This window comes from Herpailurus yagouaroundi, unplaced genomic scaffold (genome assembly GCF_014898765.1).
Source record: "Herpailurus yagouaroundi ecotype Mexico unplaced genomic scaffold, PumYag 192, whole genome shotgun sequence".
Taxonomy (NCBI): Eukaryota; Metazoa; Chordata; class Mammalia; order Carnivora; family Felidae; genus Herpailurus; species Herpailurus yagouaroundi.
In genome coordinates, this window is record NW_024412423.1 from 20,121,935 (window position 1) to 20,135,486 (window position 13,552).

Genomic DNA, 13,552 nt, shown 5'->3' on the forward strand with positions numbered 1-13,552 from the left:
GTGAGCGAGCGTGCATGGGGGAGGGGCAGAGAGAGAGGGAGACAGAGGATCCCAAGCAGGCTCTGCATTGAGAGGGAGAGCCTGACGCAAGGTTGGAGCTCACAAGCCATGAGCCTTGCATTTGTGATCTGAGCCAAAGTCAGATGCTTAAGCAACTGAGCCACCCAGGCAGCCCAAATATTTTTTTTTTTTTTCTTGACAGAGAAAGAGAGAGAGGGAGGGGCAGAGAGAGAGGGAGACAGAGAATCCCAGGCAGGCTCCACACTGTCAGCACAGAGCCAGATGTGAGGCTCTAACTCACGAACCCTGAGCTCATGACCTAAGCTGAACTCAAGAGTCAGATGCTGATTTCACTAACTGAGCCACTCAGGCACCCCTAAAACATTTTTTGGTGTAATAATTCTAATGCAAACATTATGAAAAATAGTACAAATTTGCTTATGGCTCAGTCTCTATATGCCCATCACTCCCACCTCCACCCCAGAAATGAGTCCAAGTATACTATTAAGGTGAATGAAAACATTAACAATCTTATTTATCATTCATTTATTCATTCTTTCAACAATTATCTACTGAGTGCTTATCATATACCAGACAGCATCATAAGCATTCTGGATTGCAGAGGCAGGAGTGAACAAAAGAGTCCTTATCATCACGAGGCTTCTATTTTAGTGAAGACACAGACACACAAATACATGCATATGACCAACTTTCAGGTATAAATACAAAGAGGAAAAAGGGAAAAGGGATAGCATGAAAACAGGTACTTTTTTTTTTAGCTAGGTTGGCTAGGAAAACCTCTCATAAGAAATGAACACTGAGCAAAAACTTAAATGTGGTCTTTTAATAAACATTTCCTTTGGGGCACCTGGGTGGATCAGTTGGTTAAGCTTCCGACTTTAGCTCAGGTGATGATCTCACAGTTTGTGAGTTTGAGGCCCATGTCGGGCTCTGTGCTGACAGCTCAGGGCCTGGAGCCTGCTTGAGATTCTGTGTCTCCCTCTCTCTCTGCCCCTCCCCCACTCACACTCTGTGTCTCTCTCTCTCTCAAAAATAAATAAACATTAAAAATTTTTTTAAAATGTTTACTTTAAAACATATAAATATTAGGGTTTTCAAATTATTATTTCATAACAAATGGCTCAAAACTTAGTGGCTTAGGGGCCCGTGGGTGTCTCAGTCAGTTGAGCATCCAACTTCAGCTCAGGTCATGACCCTGCAGTTCATGGGTTTGAGCCCTCCATCAGGCTCTGTGCTGACAGCTCAGAGCCTGAAGCCTGCTTTGGATTCTGTGTCTCCTTCTCTCTCTGTCCCTCCCCGGCTTGTACTCTGTCTCTCTCTCTCTCTTTCTCTCTCAACAGTAAATAAACATTGAGAAATAAACCTAATGGCTTAGAACAACAGTAACTATTTATCAACTCTCACAATTTCTGTGGGTCAGGAATGCAGGTGTGGCTTTGGTAGGTGGTTCTGGCTTAGGGGGCCTCTTGAAAGGTGGTAATCAATCATTTGAAGACTTAACTAGGGTTGGAGGATCAGACGTGACTGGTAGGTTACTGCCACTTGTTGATTGGAGGACTGTTCCTCTCCACTGGGGTCTCTCTACAAGGCTGCTTGAGTACCCTCATGCCATGGACTGAGAGTTTCAAGAGACAAGGCACAAGATGTAGTGCCTTTTATGACCTAGCCTCTGAAGTCACACACTGTCACGTTTGTATTATTCTACTGGTTACTTAGATCAGCCCTGATTCAGTGTAGGAAGGGACCATACAAGGGCATAAATAACAGGAAATGAGGATCATTGGGAACCATCTTAAAGGCTGGTTATACCAGTCCAAACCATAATTTTCATCAGATGTTTGTAGTGATTTTCAGCAGTTTACACAGGGGGAAAAACCCACTAATGAACAACAAAATCTAATTTTTTTATATTGGTTCAATTTCATTTTCAGTTTTTTAAAAATTTTTACATGCTTATTTGTTACTTTTAAGAGACAGAGAGAGAGAGAGAGAGAGAGAGAGAGAGAGAGAGAGAGAGCCAGCAGGGGAAGGGCAGAGAGAGAGGGAGATACAGAATCCAAAGCAGGTTGCAGGCTCTGAGCTGTCGGCACAGAGCCCGATGCAGGGCTCGAACCCACAAACCACGAGATCATGACCTGAGCCGATGTCTACGCTCAGCTGACTGAGTCACCCAGGCGCCCCTCATTTTCAGTTTTTACATACATAAACTTTGTACCTTCACATTTATAGAAGACTCCACCCAATAGTAGAATACATATTCTTTTCAGAATGCACTCAGAACATCCACAAAGTTATATTTGCCAAGATAGTCTATATTCCAGATCATAAAAGAAGTCCCTATAAGGGTAAAAGCATTCAAGTCATATTAGGTATATTCAAAGAATACCTGACCAGGGGTGCCTGGGAGGCTCAGTCGGTTAATCGTCCAACTTCAGCTCAGGTCATGATCTCACAGTTTGTGGGTTTGAACCCAGCTCAGGCTCTGTGCTGACAGCTCAGAGCCTGGAGCCTGCTTCAGATTCGGCGTCTCTCTCTCTCTCTCTCTGCCCCTCCCCTGCTCACACTCTGTCTCTGTCTCTCAAAAATAAATAAATAAACATAAAAAATTTTTTTAAAAAGAGATTTTCAACCAACTGAGCACTCAGGTGTCCCTCTTTTTATAGTTTCTTTTTTTAAGTTTATTTATCTATTTTTGAGAGACAGAGAGAGAGCATGTGCACAGGGAAGGGGCGGAGAGAGAGGGGGACAGAGGATCCAAAGTGGGCTCTATACTGACAGCAGAGAGCCTGATGTAGGGCCTGATGTGGGGCTCAAACCCACGATTCTCGAGATCATGACCTGAGCTGAAGTCGGAAGCTTCATTGACTGAGCTGCCCAGGTCCTCCTTCTAGTTATTTTTGTTCTAGTTTCTTTCTTTCTTTCTTTTTGAGAGAGAGAGAGAGCGGGAGCGAGGGGGAGAGAGAGAGAGAGAGAGAGAGAGAGAGAGAGAGAGAATCCCATGAAGGCTCTGCACTGTCAGTTCAGAGCCTGAAGCAGGGCTCAAACTCACCTGAAGCGGGGCTCAAACTCATCCCATTTGGTGCCTGAACTCACAAACCAATGGTGAGCTCATGACCTGAGCTGAAGTCGGGTGCTTAACCTACAGAGCCACCCAGGTGCCCTGTCCCTTTTGTTTTTTTTTTTTTTAACGTTTATGTATTTTTGAGACAGAGACAGAGCATGAACGGGGGAGGGTCAGAGAGAGGGAGACACAGAATCCGAAACAGGCTTCAGGCTCCGAGCTGTCAGCACAGAGCCCGACGCAGGGCTCGAACTCACAGACTGTGAGATCGTGACCTGAGCCCAAGTCGGCCGCTCAACCGACTGAGCCACCCAGGCGCACCCCTACTGGTTTTTTAAGGTGCAAGCTGAACTCATTCATTTAGGAACTTTCTTTTTTTTCTAATATTTAGTGCTATAAATTTCCCCTTAGTACTGTTTTAGAGGCATCTCACAAATACCAGTATATTTTGCTTTCACCTTTGGTTAAAAATATTTTCTAATTTTCCTTTTGAGGAAAAAGGAGTTTTGAGTTCTTCTTTGGCCCATGGGTTGTATAGAAGTGTATTATTTAGTTTCCATACACTGGGGGATTTTCTAAAAATGGTTCTGTTATTGATTTCTAGTTTAATTCCACTGTGGTCAGATATACCTTGTATATATCTTGCATGACTTAAATCCTTTTCTATTTATGAGACTTTTTTATGATTAGGAACATAGACTACCTGGGTAAACATATCTTAGAAAATACTCTGGGTGCACTTTGAAAAGAATATGTATTCTGCTATTGTTGGGTGGAGTGTTCTATAAATACAACTTCAATTGAATTGGTTGGTTGTGTTGTCAAGTTTTCTATATCCTTACTGATTTTATGTCTCCTTGTTCTATCAAATATTGAGTATGGATATCGAAATCTCTGACTAGTGGCACGTGGGTGACTCAGTCAGTTAAGCGGCTGACTTCAGATTAGGTCATGATCTCACAGTTCACGAGTTCAGGCCCTGTGTTGGGCTCAGTCTCACAGCTCAGGGCCTGGAGCCAGCTTCAAATTCTGTGTCTCCCTCTCTCTCTGCCCCTTCCCTGTTCGTACTCTGTCTCTCTCAAATATAAATTAAAAATCCCATTAGAAACAATTAAAAAAAGACATCTCTGACTATACTTATGGATTTATCTATTTCTCATTTTATTTTTATCTGTTTTATTCCTATATTTTCTATTCTTTTTTTTAAATTTTCTTTTTTTTAATTTACATACAAATTAGTTAGCATATATATAGTGCAACAGTGATTTCAGGAGTAGATTCCTTAGTGCCCCTTACCCCTTTAGCCCATCCCCCCCCCACACCCCCTCCAATAACCCTTTGTTTGTTGTTCATATTTATCAGCCTCTTCTGTTTTGTCCCCTCCCTGTTTTTATATTATTTTTGTTGCCCTTCCCTTATGTTCATTTGTTTTATCTCTTAAAGTCCTCCTATGAGTGAAGTCATATGATTTTTGTTTTTTTCTGACTGACTAATTTCACTTAGCATAATACCTTCCAGCTCCATCCACGTAGTTGCAAATGGCAAGATTTCATTCTTTTTGACTGCTGAGTAATACTCCATTGTATAGATATACCACATCTTCTTTATCCATTCATCCATCAGTGGACATTTGGGCTCTTTCCATACTTTAGCTATTGTAGATAGTGCTGCTATAAACATGGGGGTGCATGTGTCCCGTCAAAACGGCACACCTGTTTCCCTTGGATAAATGCCTAGTAGTGTGATTGTTGGGTCGTAGGGTAGTTCTATTTTTAACTTTTTGAGGAACCTCCATACTGTTTTCCAGAATGGCTGCACCAGCTTGCATTGCCACCAACAATGTAAAAGGGATTCTCTTTCTCCGCATCCTCGTCAACATCTGTTGTTGCCTGAGTTGTTAATGTTAGCCATTTTGACAGGTGTGAGATGGTATCTCATTGTGGTTTTGATTTGTATTTCCCTGATGATGAGTGATGTGGAGCATTTTTTCAAGTGTCGGTTGGCCATCTGGATGTCTTCTTTGGAGAAGTGTCTATTCATGTCTTTTGCCCATTTCTTCACTGGATTATTTGTTTTGTGGGTGTTGGGTTTGATAAGTTCTTTATAGATTTTGGGTACTAACCCTTTATCTGATATGTCGTTTGCAAATATCTTCTCCCACTCTGTCAGTTGCCTTTTAGTTTTGCTGATTGTTTCCTTGGCTCTGCAGAAGCCTTTTGTTTTGATGAGGTTCCAGTCGTTCATTTTTGCTTTCGTTTCCCTTGCCTCTGGAGACGTGTTGAGTAAGAAGTTGCTGTGGCCAAGATCAAAGAAGTTTTTGCCTGCTTTCTCCTTGAGAATTTTGATGGCTTCCTATCTTATGTTTAGGTCTTTCATCCATTTTATTTTTGTGTGTAGTGTAAGAAAGTGGTCCAGGTTCATTCTTCTGTGTGTCACTGTCCAGTTTTCCCGGCACTACTTGCTGAAGAGACTGTCTTTTTTCCATAGGATATTCTTTCCTGCTTTGTCAAAGATTAGTTGGCCATTTGTTTGTAGGTCCATTTCTGGGTTCTCTATTCTGTTCCGTTGACATGAGTGTCTGTTCTTGTGCCAGTACATATATTTTCAAGATCTATTATAAGGTGCATAATTATTTAGGATGTTATGTCCTTTTCATGTATTGACCACAAAGCCATACAAAATGACCTTCTTTAGCGCTGGTAATATTCTGTCTTCTGAAATCTATTTTGTCATTAATACATACTCTCTAATTTTCTGTTTATCAGTATTGGCATATCTATTTGTGCATTTCTGGTCAGTAGCATGACTTGCTCTCTTATCCAATCTGATAATCTCTACCTTTTAGTTAGAGTGTTTAGACCATTCATATTTAATGAGATTTTTGATGTCATTAGGTTTAAATCTATCCAGGATTATTGGGGGCGGGGTGATAGAGTAAACTGGGTGGAATTGGTGGGAAGGATTACAAAGGGACACATGGAAGCTTGGGGGTGAGTTTTAATGATCTTGCTTGTGGTGTTGATTTTATGACTGTATATGTGTCAGATTATACACTTTCAATATATGCAGACTATTCTATCAACTGCACCTCAATAAAGTTTTTTTTTAAGTTTTTATAATAATCACCCAGTGCTCATCAGGACATGTGAACTCCTTAATCCCCTCACCTGTTTCACCCATCCCCATGCTCTAGTAAACTTTAGTTTGCTTTCTATAATTAAGAATCTGTTTCTTGGTTTGTCTCTCTCTTTTTCCCTTTTGTTCATTTGTTTTGTTTCTTAAATTCCACATTTGAGTGAAATCATATGGTGTTTGTCTTTCTCTGACTGACTTATTTCACTTAGCAGTATACTCTTTAGCTCCATCCATGTTAAAGTTTTAAAGAAAAATTGGAAAGAAAAAACGTCATCTATAATCTTACCATCCAAATATGAGAGCTGTTAGCAATTTAGTAACCATGAAAGACTACAGACAACACTTTCAGATACCCAGATCTGAAAATTTTGAAAAACTGTAGTATTCCATTATGGTAATAAAATAGTCTGACTTTTCTCCTGTTGCTCGAGTTGGTTTATATTTGTGAAGGTTATATCTGCCATTATAGTTTTAATAATAAAACTGTACCAAAATGGATATTTTTGTTTCAATATTTATCCAAACAACAGATCTGGAAACTTTCCTAGGTACACTCCTCCACTGCAATCTGTTGATCATTAAGTTCTGTCACATTTGTCGCCTCCTTTCTGCTCTCATTGTTAATAGGCTGGGTGTGTATAAATGTCTTGAATTTGCATAAATTATAAACAAGAGCACACAAATCACACAGTAGAGCTCCTATAAGGGGGTGTACTCTGTCTGGCATTAGTGGTGGGGACAAGTCACTGTATGAAGTGACTTTGATGACCAAAGTCCCCAGGAGTGATCCTCATTTCTCTTCTGGACGCCTACAATAATATCTCTCATTCTTTTAACTTAAAGCTAAAGATATTAAACCAATAAATCTAATAACATGTGAAGAAACAATTTTTCTTGAGCATTTAAATGTTGATTACAAGCTGATCAACTAATGAAATAAAGCAATGTATTTTATATAATTGAGTACTAATCACACCCACATACATATATATTTACCCACACCATTAACATCATGGATTTTATTAATTTCTTCCTTATTTCTGTACTAATTTTTCCTTCCTAGTTCTACTGCTATTCTTTTCTCCTTTTTTGATATTTTCTGAAGGATCTAATATTATTTTGATTTCTTCCTAGAATTACATTAATAATACCAGATCCAAAAGTAAAGTTATACCATCACAAACAGAGATTACAGAATTTGGGGCACAATTTTGTTTGTTTTGCTTTTTAATGTTTATTTCTTTTTGAGATAGAAAGAGCAGGAGCAGGTAAGGGGCAGAGAGAGAGGGAGACACAGAATCCAAAGCAGGCTCCAGGCTCTGAGCTGTCAGCACAGAGCCTGACGTGGGGCTCAAACCCACAAAACTGTGAGATCATGACCTGAGCCAAAGTTGGATGCTCAACCAACTGAGTCATCCAGGTGCCCAGGTCACAATTTGGTTCTTAGTGGAGTCTTGGGGTTTGGGTTGGCTTATAGATCAAGTCACTTAATCCTCTACTTCTAATCTTGACATTCTTGAGATTTTGAATGTTTTGTGTTGTTTTTTTTTTTTTTAACGTGAGGCTCTCCTGCCATCTCCCAGATAAAACACAAATTCCTTAGTATGATAGATAAGCCTTGGGAATATAGCAATCCCTTCCCCCAGCCTCCCATATAGCCTCAACCCATGTTGGTGTCCACAAGAGCAGACTTCCAGCCATGCCCACCAATTCTTTCTCAGCCAAATACACCTCCTATGAAATGCTTATCCAAACTCTCCTAGCAAATGTTTCAGACTCTAAGCTCTCAAGAAACTTCTTTTTATCACTTAAGCAATACCTGTAATTGTCAATTAATAGCCTGTGAATCCTTGGAGGACAGAGACAGGTACTTAGCAATAGCTGTTAAATTTTGCGTGAATGAGCATTTTCTCTTTTGTCCACATACTCATGATTCCCTTCAAGAGAGCTAGTTACCGATGATTTCTTTGTGCAAATATCTAACGGCCTTGGCTTACATGTTTTGTGATCCCAGACTTTATTATGGATTTGCCTAGTACAGAAACCACCTTTTCGGAGTACTCTCAGGACTTCCTAAGGAGGATAATCATTTTATCAAATGTGCAACACAATGTCCATATAAAAAAAGTTATTCAGCAATTCTATGGATTTTCATTCTTGTTTTGTCCAGAAATTTTGGGGGAGAGTAAGATGTAGCTAGGAATTTATCATTGTGGTCTAATAGCACTTACTGTCTACACCCCAAGTAGCTCTTAGCATATGGCAACTTGTATCATCTCTAATTTTAAATTAACATAATAACCATTTTAATCATTAATCATGGCAGGTTGAACACTGGGGCTCACTACTGTGTATTCATAAAATCTCACGATAAAGGGATTAAATATAAAACAAACCACCAAGACAGCACGAACAGGAGAGGAGTGTAGATTCAGATTCTCACATAAACTTTCCACTGGTGTTTTTGTCTTCAAGCCTTGCCTGCACCTTGGCTGACAAGTGTATGGTGCCATCAAGTTTGGAGACTTTCCAGAGTTCCGCGGCACAAATCAGCTTGCTTCCTGTTGCTTTTCTCTTACTGCCGGCTTGTGCTTTGGCCTTGCTTGGTTTAAATTTTTTTTTTTCAACGTTTATTTATTTTTGGGACAGAGAGAGACAGAGCATGAACGGGCGAGGGGCAGAGAGAGAGGGAGACACAGAATCGGAAACAGGCTCCAGGCTCTGAGCCATCAGCCCAGAGCCCGACGCGGGGCTCGAACTCACGGACCGTGAGATCGTGACCTGGTTGAAGTCGGACGCTTAACCGACTGCGCCACCCAGGCGCCCCTGGCCTTGCTTGGTTTAAATCGGCAGCCATTATTCCATCAATTTTACAGCTTCTGAAAGAATTGTCATTTTTTTGTGTTTCATCTCGTCTCCTCTCCTTTTCTCTTTGCCTTATGCGTTTATGCTTTCTGTTTTTTGATGCCTTCTTAGTTGGATTTCAGAAGAATGGTAATAAACACATGGGTTCAATTTTCCATGTTTAACTGAAAGCCCTCTTCGTTGTTCAGGTTTCTGTGTGTCTGGTCTCCCCGACTAGAGAGTGAACTCCAAGGAAACCATTATTGAAGTGTTATTATACATTGTTTTACAGGATCTTCCAAACAGGCGTTCTACTTATGTTTATGGTTGATATTACGGATTACCTTGAGTGGCCAGCACAAGTACCCTTGAGGTTACATAAAAGACTTTTCAAGAACACTGGCAATTTCTAGGACTTCAACTTCCACCTGTACCCCTTCCTAAAATTAATCTAACATTTGCAGCCCATGTATCGTATTGGCTTTCCTTTCTCTTTTCCTCTTTAATGATGCATTTCTCTCCTTTTCCCCCTCTCTTTTACACACACACACACACACACACACACACACACACACACACCCCACATCTAAATCTTTTTCTGGCACAATTTGCCCAGGGTGTAAAAACCTGCAGGGCAGCATACAAACATACAATTTGACATATTGCTTTGGGCCAACTTCTTCCAACTAAGGCCCCATAAGCTGAGGTATGGCAGTACGGTCATACATATATATAACATTTTTCTTCCCCTGCCAACAGCTCAGCTTGGTATGAGAAAACAGGTATTTGGCCCATGTCTGAATGTAGATATATTATAGTGGGGGAAAGGATGCAGGAATGACGATTTTTAATTAAAGAATTTGCCTCTTCCATCTGTTGTCAGAGAAAGCATCGCTCCTGAGGAAGTCCTAGAGAAGTAAAGCTAGAGGAGAAATGTTGAAGGTGATGGCTCCTTCTTTCTTCCAGCTAATGGCAAGATTCCATGTGTTGTCTAACTACCTTAGTACACTGTTACTCAAAATCCAGAAAACCTAGAAAGATAGCACCAAGATCCTGGATTCTAAACACCATTCTTCAATCAAAAACCAGGGCAGACCTCTTAGAGAAGTGGTTGGTTCCAAAGGTGGGTCAGGGAGACCTGAACTGGAACATCAAACATGGAACATCTTGTGGTTCCAGGATGTAAGGAAATACCAAAAGCCAACCAACAAGCAAAGAAACAATGAGGATTTGTTTAAAGAATAAAGGAGCCAAAGTGAAGGAGCTCTCCTAATAGCCAAAGGAGGAACAATGTGAACAACAAAAGAAACAATGGTATTATTGGATTTTAACTCACAGAACAAAATAAACATCTGAGTACACAGTATAAAAAAATCAAATAAATGGGAGAGGAGCATCTCTCTACTTGCTAGATGGAATGATAATCAATTCATGAATTACTTAATAAAGCCAACTGCACTTTCAAAAAATTAAAAGATTAAAAAATGGTGGAGAAGAGACAGCTAGCACAATCTTAGAGAATTCCAATTAGCGTAGGAGAGAGGGAAACAGAACATCACCACTTGCAAAACATCACAGGAATAATTGTAGATGAGATCCACTAAAACTAGTGGGTGAGTATAGAGTAACAATTTGCCTGGTCTCACAAGTATCTCTCCCAAGATATCTGTTAACTAAAAGGGTAACTTTACAATGAAGAAATCTGACTGAAACCACCTTAAGCAAATAACCAAATCAACATCACTAATAATAACTAAGACATATTGACACTAGAAATCCTGTGATAGGGCGGATGGAGGACAGCTTCACTGCTGTCATTTTCTTCCAAAAAGTACGACCTTAATTCAATCACAACATCAATAAACCCAAACTGAGGGACATCAGACAAAAGACAAAAAAAAAAAAAAAAAAAAAAAAAAAAAATTGATAAAACACTCTTTTAAAACAATAAGGGCATGAAGGACTAGGAGATACTGAGGAACTGTTATAGACAGTAGCAGACTGACTAGTAGCTAACTGTATTTTCTGGGTCATACTCTGGAACAGAAAAAGGACATTAATAAAAAAGCTGGTGAACTATGGTTATGGAAGATGCTAACATAAGGGGAAGCTGGGTGAGGTATATATGTCAACAGTGTTTTTGCAATTTTTCTGCAAACCTATGAATATGAAGTATACCTTCTCTGCACCCCCCCCCCCCCCCCATTACCAGGGCTAATGTGTAGCCTACAACTATATTTTAATTCCAGGACAAAGTACTAATGAAATGTTTGTGGAATGAAAACCTATGATCTAATGACTCTTCTTGATATGGTTGTGGTTGAGAAATGTTACATTTAAGGCATTTGCCGAGGGTGGGGGAGAGCTGAGTGGCTCAGTTGGTTGAGCATCTGACTTCAGCTCAGGTCATGATCTCACAGTTGGTGGGTTCGAACCCTGCGTCGGGCTCTGTGCTGACAGCTCAGAGACTGGAGCCTGTTTCAGATGTTGTGTCTCCCTCTCTGTCTGCACCTCCCCTGCTTGTACTCTGTCTCTCTCTCTCCCTCAAAAATAAAGAAACACTAAAAAAAAAAAAAAAAAAAAAGACATACGTCAGGGACTCAACTTCCAAATTTTTGCTTTTAGGCAGGATATGGAGAAACTCTTCGGAAGTTAGACTCTACTTTGCCATTGATTCTGTTTTCTGTTTTTGTTATTCGTATTGGGACGGGGGTCAGAGGAAGAGAAAGAGAGAATCTCAAGCAGGCTCTACACTCAGCACAGAACCCAACACAGGGCTCAATCCCACAATGCTTGGATCATGACCTGAGTGGACATCAAGAGTCGGATGACCCTGCCCCACAGGTGCCCCGCCACTGATTCTGTTTTGAATGAACTGTATGACCAGAAAAGAATAGAATTCCTGCCTTCTGTACTTCTCCAGGTACACCTTGTAACAGTTACAACAATAAAAATAATTAGAATTTGCTTAAATGTCCTTACCCTCCAAAGGAATAAGAGCTAGCATTAAGTAAAATAGCAAAGAGATAATAGATGCTTGAGCTCGTGAGCACAAACGAGTTTTATTTAATTCCAAGTGTTGCAACCTAAGTACACTTTTCTTTTCTCTTCCAAGTTCTTTAACTGCTAAAAATGTCCTTATAGAGACTACCGTTGTAAAATGGGATTAATTAGTAATTTATTAAATCTACCTGTCAATTGATATGTTCTGCATGGAGCCTTTGAAATGATGTTTTGAGAGTTTATTTACAATCACTGAAAACAGCTGGTTCTATAAAACATACAAGGAGTTACAGGCTCCTTAAACTTACAACATACGTGTATTTCAACACTTAAATAGAAGCTCATTTTTTCAAAAGCAGTTTTCTACTTTCTCATAAAAATATAAAAAAGACAACATTCATAGTTTTAAAAACCCTTATTTAGCCCAAGTCACGATTTTTCTACAAACGATACCTCTTTCCAAAAAGCTTAAAAGACATCATAGAATGATGTCATGCACAACTAAATAATTTCACCACAGCAGAGTATATCACTTTTAAGAAATATTGTGCAGTATTTCTTTTTAATCTTACATGCTACATTTCAACGGTGTCTATGCTATGTAAACACATGAGATTAATCCAAGTCATTTGTATTTACTCAGTAGATCGCCAGATATGACCAGTTGCCATGAACTGTCAAATCACAATGGCAAAAATAATAATAAAATAATAAAAGGCAATCTTTATGAATGCTTAGAAAAACTTAATAAAAGGCAACCAACATCGCCCTAAGTTTTGGTAAAAATTACCTTTCTTCCTCTTCCTTTTCCTCTCCTACCTTTTACAGCATATTAACACACAAAGATATTTATATCGCTTTACTTAAATTAAACTTTTAAGTGACTCTTTTCTGATACACACAACTTATCAAAAGGCACCAAGATTGGACTCCTAAGTACTTTCAGAATTTTGGTTCCTTTTAAGGTTCCTCTAGATTGATTTTCCTCAGACAAGAGTAACTCTAAGAACCAGAAGAAAACGAATGACATAACACAGTAAGTGGACACTTGTACGACTGAAAAGGCATAAATATATTAATAGGTTCCTTGAGCTTTTCATTTAAGAAGTCACAATAACCTTCTGAACATAAACATAAAAATCGAGCACATTTATTAAGAGTAAAACTCCTCTAAGTTTATAGTAACAAGGTAGTAAATCTTCCATAATAACACAGCCAAAAGCATGAGAAATTCACTGCCAGACATTGTGGTTCATTATCCTGAAAACATGTCTGATACGTAGCACTAACATGTAACAAAGTGTGGCATTCATTTCACAGGGAGAAAAGAAAAGTTTCATCACAATAACAGATTTACTGGATTCAGCTTTAAGTTTTAGAGATATATATTAAAGATAAAAAAGAAAAACGAGATTTACCCTTAAAATAAAAAAAGTCTTATATATATATGTGTATATATATATATATACACATATATATATATATATA